Raw genomic sequence first — 12,009 nt, 5'->3', positions numbered from 1 at the left:
GCTGAATGCATAGAATATAAAAAGTGAATTCTGGCAAGAGGAGATGAAAGGGAACACGTTGTAGAAACTTGTATTACAAAAAAATTACCCCAGTAACCTCAATCTGCTCCTGAAAACATGCCAAAATCTGGAGAAAAAAAATCACACAAAAAAAACAGGCACATGAAAACATCTGTTCATGTCAGATTCAATAGCAGCTCTGCCTGGATTGAATTCAAAATTGGCCAGATCCCACCACATCTTCCTTCCCCTGATAATGAGGATGAGCCACAGTCACACACCATAAACGCTCACGTCAAAAATCTCTTCAATGTATAAAATGGAGATAACAAAAAAAATGAGCTGTGCTAACAGCTCGTCTAATTGTGAGGAACAACAAATCTGACAAAAAGAGAAAGACTTGAGTCGTCTCCACTGCTTTCTCTTCCTGGCAGCTTATTGCTTTCTGGGAGTTTTTCAGTGATGCATACCGAAAACAATTACTTCCAATCATGCTATGGAGAAAAAGAGGAGCAGGTTGTGCTGCTAACAAGGCATTTAACAGCAGAAAATGGATGCTGCAGAGCACACAGCAAGCCACTTCTCCTCTTCATTACTCATTCCTGTTCGCCGTTTGCTGGAAAGTGGAAGGAACGGTGTGCTACCCAACAGCTCTGTAATGAGCTGAGGAGAGCAACTCATCCAGCCGGAAATTAGACCACTGGTGAGTCAGGTAGCCAGTGTGAACTTTACTCAAAACCCAAAACACATGTGTGTGTGTGTGTGTGTGAGTGTGTGTGTGTTTTGCCTGCAGTCCTGGGCACATACTCAGTATTTCCTCTAAAGCACACATAAAGGAAAAATCTGGAAACCAATGAGATAATGCCCCCATCTGTGCAACCACCGAGAGACCAAACTTGGAGCAGTTTCACTAATAATTAATGTCGGGGACTTGGAGTTTAGCTTGGCGTTTTCCATCCCAATAAGCCTAAATTCAATTTTTTTACTTTTCTGCTTGGGGCTTTAAACTTGGTGAAAACATCCCTTATTGCCACTTAATTTGCTTTTACTGTCACAGAAGCAGCAGTAGGATTTGTCTCCATCCATAGCCGACTGTTTCTTACTTGGACAAAACTTCATGTTCAAAAACTACAAATCTTTACACTCAGGCAGGGGGTGTTTCTAGACCCACTGAGGGCCCCCGGGCAAGAGGCACCATGGGGCAGGAGCAGAGGTTTTTCTCTGAGCAGTATATTTCATTCAGTGTGCCATTTAGCTCGGTGGAGGTATGGTCAGGAAAAGTACAGGACAAAGAGCATATCTACATTTTAATATAAGACATTCCCTTTCATCCTCCTGTGCACTTTTTTTTTTCCAATCATCTTATATTTTACCACTAGTTCATAGATTTACATCGTTGCAATGAGAAACAAAAGAAATACAGTCAGACTCATGAGATAAGAAATGCAGTTCTCAGACTCTTCAGCATATGCTGGGCTCCCTCAGCATGTGCTGTGACATTTTAAGGTTTTCTGTAGTTATAGCTTGTAAGATTAGTCTCTGATCTGAGTAAGAGGTTTGGCATTTCCAACAGGGAGCTGGTGATGAAAGTTGTCCTTCCTTGAACTGGATAGCCAAGTGAAATATGTGAAGAGAGAGGGAAGAGTTGTAAATATCAGGTCAAGAAACTGCATCAGCTTTTCCATTCGTCCCGACGCTAATGTCACTTCAGGCAATGGGAATCGAATGGTACTGGAAATTGAAATGTAAACTTCACAGTTTTTAAAATAAATCAAATAATGTGCTTGCCATGAGAAATTAATTAACGTCCCAGATAATGAACGCTATTATTAATTCATTTGATTTGCAACACTCCCTCCTTGTCAGCTGTTGTAATCAGTGGATTAGCAGCATGGGCGTGACGCTCGGGTCGGAAAACTATTAGTTGGTGTGGAGGCTCCACGTCAGCACACTCCACAATAAATTGGATCCGAAGGATTTACGGCATACCTGATTGCAGCAGCTTGGGGGTAATGAGAACCTTTTAAAATGAGATTGCCTTTGGGTGGGAGCATCGCCGTCGGGCTCTAACCTATGTTCTCTTCTCTTTCTCAGCCCCACACTGCAGACGGTCTCCGTCACCGCTTCCTGCTCGCCATCCTCAGCTGCAATCAACACACCTGCCTGTCACAGCCCCCAGAGAGCCCGGCCCAGACAACTTCCATTCATTGGACCTGCTGTGACTTTGGCAGTAGTCATATCAGCGCCTGGCAGTGGAGGATGTGGTTCGGCTAATCTCCTGAAGCTGTAAACAATGTGTTTGTCGGCGGCGGCGGTGCCTGCCAAGCCCCCCTCGGCTAAGCCGAAACTCAGAGCAGCAAACGATCCTCAGCAACACTCGTCTCTCTCCTCTGTAACGCTGCAGCCAGATGTTGAGTGCAGAGATGTGTGGAAATGCAATAATGCAATGCAGTCAGTGCTTGGAGCAAGTCAGCTACTACAAAAGAACCTAATTCCTTTATCTTTTAGCTGTGCTCGCTGTGTGGCACTGCAGATGCCAGGGTTGATCATTCTTTTCATGCTTTGGTACACACTGACTCATACAGGCTTTTATTGTCTCCAGAGAGTGAATTATATTGACTTTAGTGCAGCAGCATGAGGTCAGCATATCCTCTGCTATCATCAAGTCCAAATTCTGAATTTGAAATGGGAATATTGAGAAGTACCCAGAAGGAGTGGGGTAAGATGTTATGTCATGCATTGTCCTCAGAAAATGAATCCTGCTCCTTACTTTCCTCCGTAGTGAGTGATTACGAGAGACATATCAACTTTCTGATTGATGCAGATTTCTCTCCCACCATCATCATCTAAACTAACTTTATGTAGGCTACGTGTTTGGGTAAGGCCTATCCCAGCTGACATTTGGAGGTATGTAGGGCACACTTTGGACACCCTTTAGTCCATCACACATTTCCCACAGAGAGACATCATCAGCACATTCAAACCTAATACTACTTATTTTTTGTCATTGTTCATGTTTACACACAAAAATGACCTTGCCAAATAAAAGTTAGTCATCCATCCCCTATATCCCAGTTAATTTTACAGGAACCTGTAGCCTATCCCAGCTGAAATTGGGTGAAGTAAAGGGCACAGCCTTCAGAGTCACCGGTCTATCTCAGGGCTAACACAGTGAGGCAGACATCCATCCAGGTACACACTCACACCGACTGTCGATTTAAGGAGTGTTCACCTTCCCACGCTTGGTTTGGTTTAAATGGGCCCTTTGTGATCCATTTCTGGAAGTGTGTTCGCTGACTTCAGCACATTGGTGGCGAGACAAAGTAAGTAGATAGAGTCTCCCTAAAGTGTAGCGTCTCCCTAAAGAAGGGAGTATTGGTACACTTGGGAAAATACTCTAGCATGATAACATTTTTAGGTTGGTAGGAGTGCGTTTGCAGCATGCACCAAAAACGTGTACCAAACAAAACAAATACAAGATGTGATGGACTTTAGAAGTTTCCTCATAGTTTATCATTTTTAATGTAGATAATGGTATAATCTTTCCACTGTTGGTAAGTTGATAGTTAGTTGAAATCAAATGTTATGTTGTATTTAGTTCAGCAAACATTATTGTTGTGGAAGGTATGTCAAAGAAAACTATATAACCTTTGTTCCAGACCGGGGTGCCATTCATAACGAGCATGTCTTTGGTTAGTAAGAAGAGCTCAGAGTCCCCAGAGAATACACATGTAAGCAAAGGGAGAACAGGCAAACTCCACACAGAAACGCACCACTTTGGAATTAAGCTCAGGTTTTCATGATGTGAGGTGACAACGCCAACCTCCGCCCTACTACATAGCTATTCCCATGTCCTATTGGATGAATTACAATCACTGGAAGGGTCCATTGAATTTACATTTATTGTCTTCATTAGATATAAACAATAGTGACAAGTCACAAGCCAAATTGTTCCCAGAAGATACAAATAATCTCCTTTTATTCACTGATCCTTCTGACTTTCATTCCTTACACAGATTAAATTCCATTGGCTCTGGTCATTACATGATTGCTCCAACAATCCCAATAGATGAACTATAATGGCTTCTATTGATCTATTGACTTTATGAGGCAAAAAGTCAGGGAAACATTGTCTTTCATGCTGAGACAGTTATCAGAAGGAACAGTTGTTACAGCCCCAGTCCATATTTTCTGCACTATGAATTGCATACGGCACACTATTGTAAGGTACATTATTTTGTCCATGTCCAGGCAGAACCTCACCACAGATTAGCCTCAGCCAGCAGCTTGCTGTGATTGTATTACTCCAGCTCTCACTGTTGTGCTTTTTAGAATAGCTTTCTTTGTTTCCTTCATCACAATTTATCTGCTTTTCTCCAGTGTGGCACATCTTTCTCAGACACTGTGAATTTCATTTTTCAGGTTTTAGTTTAAGTTCTGCAATGTAGCTTTGTCATTTTGGGTGGCATTTTACTTGGTCAGTCAGACAGATATGGTAACAGTGGAGGTTTATCAATAATGTAGTTGCATTATTATTTTATTGCCCTCTCGTGGTCTATATGATTTGCAACACTTGATACATATAAAAAAAGGGTGATTTACACTATGGAAACCATGGTAACAGCGATCCACTCACGTCCTGGTCTTTATACATTAAATAAAAGTTCTGACACATGCACATAAATAGGCAGGAATTTAAGTTTAAGGGCATTTATGTCAGGATTCGGTGGGTCCGGTCCTGGCAGCTTTATGTTTTGTGTTCTGTTTGTTTTGGTGAGTGTTGTCTTTCTGTTCTGTGTGTGGTGTTCCTTCCTCCCCCTCGCATTTTGACAGCAGAGCAGGCGCAGCCGTGTGGGAGGATAACTCGTTTCACCTGTGGCTCATCAGCGGCTCCGCCCTTAAAAGCCTGGAGCTGCCAGTGGTCGTTGCCAGTCCGTACTCCTGTGAGGATAGTCGTTTGTGCCAGCTCTCTCTTCAGAGCCCCCCCCCCCCCCCCCCCCCCCCCCCCCCCCGAGGGGGGGCCTTGTGATGATCCCTGAGCTCGCAACAGTTACTGTTTTCCTGCGGACTCCTGGTCCTCGCCATCCTCTCCCATCCTGCACCGTGGAGAGGCTTCTCTGCGGTGGTTGTCTGGGAGCTGAAGGATTCTCCAATAAACTTTTGAGTTTTCACTTTCAAATCTGTCTAACGTTGTCTCGTGTGTTCTGCATCTTGGGTCTGCCAGTTGCAAAGACAGGAGAGATGAAACTGGGGCTGATGTTTGTCTGCTGCAACTCCAGAAGAAAACAACTGAAACACTCTAAAAGAAAAACTTGACAGAGCTGCTATCTCAACTTCCCCCCCCCATAAATGTACTATATTCTTATCAGGACATTGTAATTTTAATTCATGTGTTTTCCCTCCTTGAAAATGAAGCATCTGTTTCTCCCTCCTTCTTTATCTTATTAACAGTGAAGGGCACCGGATAGGAAGGCTACTGATTAGACACCAAAGCCAGGAAATAAATCAGATGGACAGAATCAGGGGAGGAGGAGGTTATGCTGTAAATTTTCCCAGTGTGTGAAAGCATTGACTCCCACCCTCGACACAGTTAATCATGAAGCTCTCACTGACGTCCATAAATAGCACGGCATTAGTCAGCTCGCACTGCCTCAGCGTTCACAGAGAGATGAGTGAACGACACTGCTCTGACTCAATCGCAAAAATTAGCAGCCGTCCATGTGCGCACGCCGGGGAGACAAGTTCTGTTTGGTAGTGTTGTTTTGGAGGCCAGACTTGTATCCTCACCTTTGTGTCTTCACCCTCTGTGAAGGAAATGAAAACTGGCTGATGGGTGGCTCAACAGGGAGAATTGTTTTTGTATTTCTGTTTATGATAAAAATGTAGAAGTTTTAAGAACAGCAAGGTGCAGCAAGTCATTACTGTCTTGACTATTATAAATGTCTCCCTACTCCAACCATCCTGCTTCACATGAAAATCGTATGAAACTCTGCAGAATCCTGAGAACAACTCATTCATTTCAATCAGATGGGTTGCAGAATGGGCATGTTCCTCTTCAGCACAATAAAGCTTCAATAACTAAACATTTTTTGTCCTACGTTCGAACATACATTTTTTAAACTTTTTTCTCATTGTTAATTTCCTTAGAATTCCATCCATCCGTCATCCATCAATCCATCCATCCGTCATCCATCCATCCATCAATCCATCCATCCATCCATCCAGCCATTTCCAAAGCCAAACCTTCATGTGATAAACAATTAAACAGAATGTTTTACTTTTAGCAATTTAACTTGAAAGAAATTGTGCAACCGATGGTCTAACACAGGTGAACAACATCAACAACATTTGAAACTGTTCTCAATAAAGTTCCAGTAGGAGATGGACACTGTGCGGTGGTTTGTTGTCTGGCCTCACGGCGAAGCATCCATGCAGAATGTGCATGTTTTCCATGCATGTACATGGGTTTTCTCCAGGTACTCCGGCCTCCTCCCACAGTCTAAAAACATGCATTTCCAGTGACTCTTAATTGCCCATAAATGTAAGCGTGAAGATGGATGGATGCATGGATGGATAGATGGATGGATGGATGGCCATGTAGTTGGTATTAAAATGTACTCTTATGACAGAAATGCAATACTAATCAATCTCCTTGGATTTAGAATGTATTCATGAAAGATTTTAATGATGAAAACTGGTGAATTAACTGCGTAAGAAGCCAGAAAACATCCTGATGAAGCTTCATGAAAAACTAACCCCGAATGCAACAGCATTTGCTGCAATAAAAGATGATTATATGCCTTTTTTTTATTTATTTTAAAGCCAAATAATATTTTGTTAGTGATAATATTTGTCTCCTACTTTCCACTGGGGATTTATGGAAATCAAATTTCTGTGCCTGAGCGTGGATGGACAGCGGCTACGCAAATGTCAAATAGATATTGCCTGTTAGAGTAGAAATTGAAAATGCTCTTCTCCTCTGAGAGAGGCCCTTCTGGAATGTCTGCATGAGAAAATAATAAGTAAAGAAAGCTCTAATTGTTTCATACAGAGTCAGGCTTCAAGAAGCTTTCCTACCTCAGAGCCACTCAAAAGCACAAAGTATGCCGTTCATTAAAAATCTGCCCCTACAAAGTACGTCTTAAACCTCTCTCGGAGTCAACATCAGACACACAGCTTCACTTCATCCAGGCGGATGTTAATATTAAGCAGCAAGTGTAGTGTGCACAGTGCTTTTTACACTGTAATAAAGCTTTGCAAGATGACATGCCCATACACTGCAAGACTGCGAGGCCCTTGATCTCGGTTTTCTCTGCCTGCTTCTCATACCTCTTTATTTGCAGCAGTCATTGCTCCCAAAAACGTCATATTATGATGGAGAAAATAAAGCACTGCAGTGTTAACTTGAGTTTAGATATGTTTCAAAAATTGAAACATCCATTTTAAAACTGACTGTACAAAGAATAAAGGCAAATTGGCAAGTAAAAGAAATTCTAAGCTATATTTTCTAGTTTTCTGTATAAATTGGCGAAAATATTTTATCTCATCTAGTTCTGAGTCACAATTATAGACAAACACACAAAGTGCTTATTGAACAACTAATTTATTTGACATATTCAACATTCTGGTGGGCAAAGTAAGTGAACTCTGAGGTTAATGACCATAACCAGAGTATGAAGTTAGAAAATGTGGAGTGAAACAAGATATAGAACCACTGTAACCTATGAAAACACTTTTTTGACTGTGCTATTTACAAAAAATGTCTTCTGATGTCACCCACACTCTGTAAGAAGCAGATCTCCGTCTCTGTCCTCTCTTGGAGACATGTTGGGGGGGGGGGGGGGGGGGGGGGGGGGTTCTTAGAGTATTTCGGTATCTCCTACGTTGCACCTATTTCAATGGATTTAGTGTTATATACTATAGATCTGACCATGTTAACCATGCCTCTAAAGAAAACTGAACTCCTCCATGATGTATGTAAATTCAGAATTTTTTTTTATTCAGTTATTGGACTATAGTGACAGTAACTATGGGTGATTAAAGTCTATTTGAGTTAACACAGCACAGCACCCATCAGAGAAAACTCAGCTGAGTTGACACTCCAAATATTTATACAACTACAGAGATGCGTGAATTACAGATTACTTTAGAGACGTTCTCGTTATGGAGGAGCGCATAATGAGAGAGCATAAAGCGTTTGGGGATAAGCTTCCATCCTCTCCTCTGTATTTCGACTGAATGGGGTCTGAATCTCACTGACGGTATGAAGAAAACAATAATAGCACTCGTCTGCAGAATAAAAACCACGGTGAGGGAGGACAGGGAGAGACGGACAAAACAAGAGGAGGTTTGGAAATGAGCTTAAACAGCCTCAATGTTACATAAAGAAGAAGTGGGTCAAAAAGAGTGGAATCAATATTACGGATCTTCTCACAGTGCACACACAGAGAAATATCAAAAAGAAGATTCCCAGAGCAGAATTATGAATTTATGAAGCTCGTGGTTGTTTTTTCACGGTGCAGAGGAGTGACTGACTGAGATATTCTGCTGCGAAAAATCACCCCACGTCTACCGCTAAATACTAAAAGCGGGAATACAGCCAGGAGCAGACTTTTAATTACATTCAAATATTTAAAGGTAGTCGCGGAAGCTATGAGATACAACAGTAAAACCTTGCACGACCTGGATTGCATAACTGTGTATCTTTGTCTTACGGAGGACGAACACAGGCATCCAGGTAAATCTCAGTGGTTGACAGATTGGAATGTGACATTATACCCCATTTGAATTTGTTTAAGTGAGTGCCATTCCTTGTCTTGTGCTTTTGTTAAAAAAACACACACACAAAAAAAAAGAGCAAGAAAAGAGCTCCAGCAAGAGAAGAAAGCACAAATTTACATTTCATTTTAGCAGCTGGTAATTAAAACTACCGTGCAAAGCTTCTTCATCAAGTCTGACTCAAGTTAATTGTAGATTGAAAATTAAACCGCTTAAACCGCATGAGTGTCCCCGCGTACAAAAAAATAGTTCAAAAAGTAATTATGTCACTGCAGATTCACAGAAAACATTCTGTTTTGTACATTAATCTTGAACCCTGAGGTCATGACCTCCAATCGGCTGCATGGCGAAGCAAGTTTTCACCAACTGGATTCCAGCAGTCTGTCGAAAACCCTGCAGATCCAATCATGTCTTGATGAAGCCGGCGCCTCACGCTGGTTGATGGGGTTGATTTATTCATACGTACCGCTTAGAAAGGGAAAAAATAAGACGGGGGCTCATTAAACAAATTTTCATGATTAGAATTCCTCCAAACACAGTGTGATACGCTATCAAACACAAACTTGTCTAGTCTGTGATTTCTTTCTAAGGCAATAGCAAAACTGCCACAGGCCTTTTCAGGCTTGATTAGCGTCACGAGTGGGAATCATTTGTTCTGCACACTGGAATCCATGATGCTGCTACAATAGGTGCTCAAAAAGAGCAGCAACCTTACCTGGGGTGAGTGGAGGGGTGGAGAAAGATGATTGTGTTGATGTGCAACCTGTTTGAGGCACATTGGCATGTAGTCAACCGTGGTGGGAATCTGCAAATATTTTGTTTTTTTTGATTCAGTGCTGGCGAGGCTTTAATCGTCAGATTGTTTTCTGCAGCATTTCTCTTCTCAGTGACTGTAGCTCATAGCAGCATCACATTGTGCAACCAAAGTAAAGAGATGCCATGCGTGAAATGTCTGACATTGTAAGAAGATTATCTCAGGCTGTGTGTGGGCGCACAACAGGAACAATGGTCACCAACGAGCCACTCACCGTGTACGATATCATACATTTTTGTACAATGGTCAAAGATGTATAATTGTCTTTTTTTAATGTTGGGGAATTGGCCAAATCACACAGTGTATTCCTGCTTTGAAACACAGCTGGTAAATCAGATTTAACTTGAAAATCACACGCTCACACCACAATAGTAGTTTTGGAGTACTTGCTGACTTGTGCTAGTTAAAAGTAATGCAGCTGGCAGTGTCTCCCCCGTTCCACCTATGGGTTGTTAATATTTTCGCACACATTTTTAATTTGAATACACATCCATCCGAGGTGAAAGCAGGGTAAATACGAGACATTAAACCCATCACTGAAGCTCAGAATGTTTTTGGACCATGGAAGGAAACTGCAGTACCACAAAGAAAGCGACAGGCACAGGGAGAAACATGAAAACTCTTCAACAAAACAGCAAATCAGATTTTGACTGTTTCTTAGGAAAGAACGTTAACCACTTCCAACACTGTGCAGCTCCAACAGCTCAAATGTGCAGATTAAAAGTTAAAGATAATATAAATAATATAAAAAGTTTCAGCAGCATTTTTCAATCCCTTAAATCTCAGAAACATCTATTCCTGTAAAGTTTCCATAAATTGCCCATCAACGGCTCATGTTGCTCAAACACCTGACATGACAAGTCGCTCAGCAATCCACAGTTCAGAATTCAATAATCAAAGAAAGAAAATGACAAGCCCACTCTTCATGGAGCTCCTGGCTCTTTCTCTTTAAAGAGAGCTGTTTGGCTTCACAGATCTCATGACCAGCCGTCATCTTCAACTTGAAGGTTGGGTCATCGTTGCGTTAAATCGTACAGACCCTGTGAAACGTCACACGCGTACTGACTCATCACAGCTGCCGACCTACAGTCTCCTGGAACAGTGCGAGCACTGCTTTAAAAATGCAGGACATGAGTCCCACAAGGCAACGACCGGGAAAGCGTTGCAGAGAGGTAATGTGTTGAAATGGCTTTTGATGAAGAGATTTTCATTCTGGAGAGGTGTGACTCTGGAGAGATGGGCCCGGTCCACGCGGTTTCTCTGTAAAAGGACACCTTCGTTATACAAACCAGTGAAATATTTCCTTTGTGATCCGTGGGGAGCTGCATTTTATAATTTACCATGTGATCATCTCAGTTACTGCTGTGGTTGTCAAGTGTGTTAGTGCAGGACTGTAAAGTTTAATAGCACAACACTGATGGGTTTCACAGGACGCACGCACACAAAGAGAGTCAAACAGCAGTGCTAGGTATGTCGCACTTTCACATCACTTTCATGATGTACAAGCCTAAATGGAGTGCCGATCCTGTCGTTAAATGACCCTCTGTGGGTTTCCACCAACTGTCCAGTTTCACAGGATAGACTTCTATTAAAAAGCAGCAGCTGGAAAATGAGAAATCTGAGTGAAGGAGCCCAAGTGAGACATTAATGTTGGGGGTGGGTAAGAAGAATGGTTTGCAATTTTCTTCTCCCACCTAAGACACACATGCATGCGCGTACAAATACACAGTGTACACAAGCACTTAACTTCTGTTTCAATCAAAAGCAGCTGAACCATGGAGGTGGGGGAGAAATACAACTATTAAAGATAGACCCAGTATCGAAAAGAGCTGGCGGTTTGAAACAACTTCAGAACATGTTTTGTTAGCTACAGTGCCTGTTTGATTGGAATTCTAGTATTTAAAAACATTAACCCAACAACTGATTAATCTTGGTGAAGTGCAGCAACCTGTTTCAAAAAACCAACAGTACCAGTTTCAGTGTGAAAACTGTATAATAATATGTCTGCACCTGTAAGATACACCAGAATCATTCAGACCAAGCGGTTCATGTTAGTTTTGGCAGGCTTCTTAAAGATGTTCGTCATTAATGTGATCATTTTCAACAACTGTTTTGTAAGTAACATGTGTAACGCCGTTACTTTTGCTACCTGTTGATAAATACTCACTGAAATTAACGATTGCAGTTTTGTAAGTGATGCAGCGCTTACTGTTTACTGTGGGGGGAGCACCACATTAATCATGAACTAATCCAGTCCGTCTGCCGGGGCCCACTGTCAGTAACATTAAAATCAGATTATACACGCAGTATCTTTGGTTTGGACTGTCTTTTCTAAGCTCTGTCTATGTGCTGGTAGTTGATACAGTTTCTGTCTTCTCATTTATTTCAAACCTCCAACAAACTGAGATTTCACTGTG

Source organism: Lipophrys pholis, assembly GCF_963383615.2.
Source record: "Lipophrys pholis genome assembly, chromosome: 8".
Classification (NCBI taxonomy): Eukaryota; Metazoa; Chordata; class Actinopteri; order Blenniiformes; family Blenniidae; genus Lipophrys; species Lipophrys pholis.
Note: the sequence above shows the minus strand (reverse complement) of the source record.